Here is a 6845-nt window from a genome sequence, read left to right on the forward strand (position 1 = left end):
GTTTTCCTTCTAAAACTTTTTGCAATCAATTGAATTCAATTAATCAAAGTAATATTCATTCTAACCTCAAATTCATTAATTATTTAACAGAAATTCTTAGTAAATCAATTGAAATTAAGAAGGAAAAACACTAAAGATGTGCACGCATCACAATACCAAACTTAAAATCTTGCTTGTCCTCAAGCAAGCAAAGAATCATGGCTTAGTCAAAATATCTTAACCTTATGAAATAGGGGTAGAGGATTGCAATCTAAATGAGTTTGGTTAACCATTTTACTTATGCACAATTCAACACAATTGATTATAATCTTTCAAGGCTTCTATCCAGATTATATTATAGAATTCTTTCTTGATTCATCACCTTGAAGCAAGCTTATTTACTTTCTTTCCACCATTTAAGTTCATTGGGTGGTTTGCACCTCGAGCCTAGCCATGACTCTAAATGCTTTGTTTTTCAAGCTTTTACTTGATAGAGAAACACCACAAGCACATATTTGGAGAGCTCTTTGAGCTTATTTGTCTTTTCATTCTTTCCCATAATAGTCCTCTAGACCAAAGCCTTAAGCAATATGGCTCAGATCATGTTGAACACTCTTAGTTAATTTGGCTTCCCAAACTCAATTTTTCATGCTCTTTTTTTATCATTCCCTATTTCTTTTATTTCTTTCTCAGTACATGACTCCTTATTCACATTCAGGAGCAAACACAATTATTATTGTGGGTTGTGATGGAGAAGATAAATACTTTGACAATTGTAAATCTTAAATGCATTATATGAGCTAAAAAAATTGAAACTCATGCATATTATTATTAAAAAGGAAGAAAACAACCTTAGCTCTCACTGCCTTTCTCTTCATCATCTTTTTCTTCATCACCTTTTAGGCTATTTAGGGCAAAGCCTCACATCAAACTTAGAGTGATTGCTTGTCCTCAAGCATCAAAGAAAAAAAAGTAATGGTGATAGAAACAAGATCATCAAGTGAAATAATTCAATTAAAGCAGAGACTTATTCAATTAAAATAATCCAAATCAAAACAGAATGAAAGAGAAGACAAAATAAAACAAGATAATGAGGTTGTTACTGTGTTTGCATGGTGAGTGTGGCAACACGAAACTTGGTGTAAAAATACCAAACTTAGTGTGATATAATCTAAGTGAACTAGGCCAAGTACCTAGTGGAATAAGAATTTGGTGTAGCACACCAAACTTACTCTATGAACACATATAGAAATCTGATAAGAGCAATAGTCTTGATGATGTAGCTTGCAGAGGTTTCTTGAATTCCTGAGTAATCACATGTACTACACATACAAACAAACTCAAGTGATAGTTATTGTGAAAAATAATTATGAAATGCAAGAAAAAAATAATATAAGATAAAATATAATGAAGGACTTATGCATGTGGTGCAATATGAGGAAAGTGAGGTGTGGTTCTTTATTTTGCATGCATGAATACCAGCACACCAAACTTAGGTTTGGATGTGGTGTGAGAATAATGATATTTAAGCTTAAGAATTCATGGATGTATGAAGATTGGATGGTGGCTCGAAGGGAACGTGATACATTAAGGCTAAATGAATGAAGTAGCTATGAGATTTTATGCCTTAATACTACTTGGTATATCTTACATTATACGTGAGTTCAATTAGTTTTCTGGAGCATGTTGGGGTTTATCGCGTTATACGTGAGAAAGCTCACGTTGTACATGAGAAGCCTTTTGTGCGTATGCACAAGTGTGTGCGTACGCACACTGCCAAAAGTAAAGTCTCTGAGAGTAGCTTTTGCACCCTGCGTTGTATGTGAGAACTCTCACGTTGTACGTAAAAGCTTCCTATGCATACGCACAGGTGTGTACACTACACACACTTTACCAAAAATAAGGTCCTGGGAGCAGGCTTCCTTGTCATGTTGTACGTGAGGGTTTCCACGTTATATGTGAAAGACTTCTTGTGCGTACGCACAGGTGTGTGCGTACGCACACTACCCTAGAATCCCAAACTTGCGTATGCACGCATACGCACAACGTGAAGGATTTTACCACACCAAACTTTATGTAAAATCATGTGTCATAGTTAAATCTTTTGCACTAAACTTCTTGTGATTATTCATGCATAATGTAAAACAGATAATTACTAAGAATTTAGTAAAAGAAAAGGAAACAATACGTATGGAAAGAAGATACCAAACGTTAGGTTGCCTCCCAACAAATGCTTCTTTAACGTCACTAGCTTGATGGTTGTTCTTGAATTTTGTTCCTCTTTTTCCAGTTGGTTAAAAGGAATGACTCCAAGGGAAAATTGGTGTCCCCAGATTTGTATTCCTTCTAACAAACTTTTTTTATTGTTATTAGCTTGATTCACGTTGCTTGTTGGGATACGGGTTGGATTCCTTTTTGCTTACCTTCTCTTTTTCATGGATGTTGTCTTTTGCTTCTTGATCACAATCTTTCTTTGAGTGCTTTCCTTCATCGCCTTCACCTCTTTAATTTCAGGATTTAGGTGCTGTGTAATGGTTAGAGTGTCCCCTTCATCAAGAACTTCTTTGATTGATGGTTCAATTAAACCACCCTCCATGCAACTCTCTATTTCATTAGAGTGTGAACTCTCTTGATTGTTTTCCTCCCTTTCTACGTGATTTTGCATAGATTTTTTTGAGATAAAATTTGCATGTTCTCTTGTCACCTCTAATAGCCTCTCGGGATATAGAATCATAGGCTTGTATGCCTTCACAACCTCCTTCTTCATTGGAATTTCACTTAGCACAAGGGCTTCTTGGTCTTGCTCTTGCACTTCAAACTCCTCCTTTGCAACCACAATTTGATCTACAATCTTCTTGTTAAGCACTACTCTACTCTTCAAGCTTATGGCCTTGCGTTCTTCTTGCTCAGTAAGGCATTGTGTCATCTGGGCCATTTGCGAAACTAGATTCCTTCTTGAGGCTATACTTTCTTCTCTAAATGCTCTGGACCATTGAGTATATTGTTCTGAAGCTGGCTCAAGAGATAAAGGTTGGAAATTATTTTGTGAATATGTAGGTGTTGTAGTGAAGTTGTTTTACGGGATATGAAAGGAGTTTTGTGGGTTGTGAAATGAATTTTCGAAATTTTGACAGGAGTCTTGCATAAATGTATCCAATGTGTGTTGTAGTTTTTCCATGACAAGATCAAGAGATGATGGTCCTTGGTATGAATAAGGATATGGTTTTTGATTGAAATATAGTGATGATGGTTCTTGATATAAATAGAAAGATAATGGTTCTTGGTATGAATAAGGAGGTGATAGTTCCTGCTAGATGGAATAATGAGCATTGTAGCTTCCCTGGTCTTGACTCTGCCAACTAAAATCCTGGTAGTTCCTCTATCCACCGTAATATGAATCACTCCTTGGGTATGAGTAGTAACCCTTGTAGTCTCTCTCCATTATTTTCCTTAGCACAAAACACAAAACCAAATCAAACGCACCATGTGGTAAACAGAGAGGAAAAGAAGACGGATAGTAGGAAATCTTTTTTTTTTTGGAATAAAAGAGAAACAGAAAAAGAAGAAAAAAATAAAAAAAATATCTAATCTAGGTAATCAATTGATCGGTAGTTTGTTAATCACATATAATCCCGGCAATGGCACAAAAAACTTGATGGGGGATTTTATAATCCACAAAATACCGGCAAATACACCGGGTCGAACCAAGTAATAACCTCAGGTGAGTGAGGGTCGATCCCACGAGGATTAACGGATCAAGTAAAATCAATCAATTAATCTAGTCAGACGAGCAATTTAGGATTTTGAAATGCTTTAAGCATAAACAGCAAATAAACGAAACTAAAACAGAAGCAACAGTGATTATGATAAATGATATGAATTGAGACAATTAAGGTTTTGGAGATGTTAACTCTTTCGGATTAATACTTTTCACTTTCCACCTTAATTATGCAAAGATACAATCATGGCAAATAATTAGTAATCAAACTCCAATCCCTTGGTGATTTAATTTCTCTTTAGTCTAATTAATCACTAATCCCTTAGTCAATTACTTACAAAAAGAGTTGAAGAATGTCTACTGATTTATAAAGCCACACAATTCATAAGAATCTTCCCCAGTTGATTTTATGTCACTTATCAATCTAGTTTCAAAACTTCAGAATTATGAGAATCAATTTTCAAGCTTAATTCAATTAATCAACTTTTTCAAAAAGTTAAAAGAATCCAAATCAGAGAAGAATTATTTCCCAACACATTCAAACCCTTTAAGATGAAAAACGAAAACCTTTTCTTGAAAAGATATCATTGTATAAATTAAAGGTAGAAAAGCTTAAAATATTAATCCATGGAATCAACAGAACGCCTAACCTTAACCGAGGAGAATTAGAAACTCATGTTTTTCAGAAAATCCTTGAAACGCTAACACTGCCGAAGCAGCCGAAGGTCCCCCCTTTCTTTCGGAGAGTCCCTCTTTACCTTAAATAAAAACCCTAATTTAAAATTTAAATTCAAATTGAAACATAATCAAAACTAAAATGAAATCAAATCTTTTTCCTAATTATTTTTAACCGAGAAGATCTCTTCCTTGATTGCTTGTGATCTTTAATAACTGTCATTATTAATGGGCTTATGATTGATCCTTCAAACGGTTGAAAAATTGAAGGAAGGATAGTCTTGGCTTGAGATCCTGGAATGTCTTCTTTGGGCTCACGTACAATGTGAAGTAGACTATGTTGTACGTGAGCCAATTTTCCTTTAGCTTGGCCTGTTGAGCTTGCCCTAGCATTGTACATGGGAAATTGCACATACTACGTGAGAACCGACTTGTGCCTACGCACACTCACAAAAATTTACAATGTTGTACATACGCACAAGTGTGTGTGTATGCATGTATGCTGCCTACTATGTAAAGTTTCCCACGTACTACGTAAAATGATGACTGATAGTTGTTTGTGCGTATGCACAGGTGTGTGCGTACGCACAGATCCTTTTTCTGCCTTCATGTAGTATGCTAAATTGTCCACGTTCTACGCCACTCACTTTCTCTTTCCAGTAAGCTTTCTATCTTTAACAGAAAGCATTCTGCTTCCAGGAGCTTTCTATGTTTAAGAGCTTTCTGTGCCTCTTTTCATTCTATCTCCTTTTGTTTTCCTTCTAAAGCTTCCTGTAATCAATCAAATTCAACTAATCAAGGTAATATTCATTCTAACCTCAAATTCATTGATTATTTAACAGAAATTCTTCCTGAATCAATTGAAATTAAGAAGGAAAAACACTAAAGATGCGCACGCAACAATTGCACCCCCTCTTCAGGCTCAATCCTAGAAAGATGGTCAGCCACTTTATTCTCTGATCCTTTCCTATCTCAAATATCAATATCAAACTCCTAAAGAAGGAGCACCCACCTAATCAATGTTAGTTTAGAATCCTACTTGGTTAGAAGGTACTTAAGAGCAGCATGGTCAGTATAAACAATAACCTTAGAACCAATTAAATAGGACCTAAACTTATCAAAGGCATAAACTACAACTAGTAACTCTTTTTCTGTAGTAGTGTAACTCTTTTGAGTGTTATTTAGTACACGACTGGCATAGTAAATGACGTGCATAAGCTTGTCTTGTCTCTGTCCCAAGATGGCTCCAATAGTATAATCACTGGCGTCACACATCAATTCAAATGGTAAATCCCAATTGGGAGAATCTATGATGGGAGCAGAGACAAGCCTAGCTTTCAGAGTTTCAAAGGCATGCAAACAATCATTATCAAAATTAAAAGGAATGCCTGCAACCAAGAGGTTGCTCAAAGGTTTAGCAATCTTAGAAAAATCCTTTATAAATCTCCTATAAAATCTTGCATGTCCAAAGAAACTTCGAATTTCTTTAGCATTAGTAGGTGGTTGTAATTTTTCAATTACCTCCACCTTAGCTTTATCAACCTCAAGCAAGATCTTGTGCATATACTTAGCCCAACTAATCCCCTTCAAATCACCAATGGTCGACCCAAGAGCCGTTTTATGACTCTTGAGTACTTGAAGTAATGCCTCTTTCTCCTCATGCCTCAAAGAGGAGCTAATAATTACCGAATAAGAATAATGTTCACCTAGGAATGCGTACTTCAAAGAGGGAGGGAAGGGCTTCAACTCAAGCTTTGGCGTCCCTTCCTCTTTATGAATGGCATGTGGTTCCCCCTTTTGAGATGGTGAATAATATAATAATCTCAATTAAATCATCCTCTAAAGGAGGTTCCAAAACCTCATCAAGCTCTTCAGCTTCAAAAACCTCTTGAATTAGTGGCTCAAGATGATCAAGTCTCATACACCCCTCAGAATTACTAGGGTATTGCAAAACCTCAAGCACATTAAGGACAACTTCCTCTTCATTACCCTTAGAGTCAATTCACCTTTTTGAACATCAATAAAGGCTCTCCCTGTATCTAAAAATGGTCTCCCAAGAATAATAGAAGCATTTTTGTCCTCTTCCATATCCAGTATGTCAAAATTAGTAGAAAAATAAATGGTCATACTTTCACAAATAAATTCTCAAAAACTCCATGAGAAAATTTAATTGAATGGTCAGCAAGTTGAAGAGAAATACGAGTGAATTTTACCTCATTAATTTGGAGCTTTCTCATCAAAGAAAGTGATATGAGGTTGATGCTAGCTCCAAAATCACATAAGGCTCTTTGAATAGTGATATCTCCAATGGTGCAAAGAATAAAAAAGCTTCCCGGATCTTGTATTTTCTCAGGGAGATCCTGTTGAATAGTTGCACTGCATTCCTTAGTAAGCACCACTGTCTCACTTTCTTTCCAAATTCTCTTGTTAGTCGACAATTCCTTCATAAACTTGGAATAAAAAGGCATTTGCT

Source organism: Arachis hypogaea, chromosome 19 (assembly GCF_003086295.3).
Source record: "Arachis hypogaea cultivar Tifrunner chromosome 19, arahy.Tifrunner.gnm2.J5K5, whole genome shotgun sequence".
NCBI classification, from domain to species: Eukaryota; Viridiplantae; Streptophyta; class Magnoliopsida; order Fabales; family Fabaceae; genus Arachis; species Arachis hypogaea.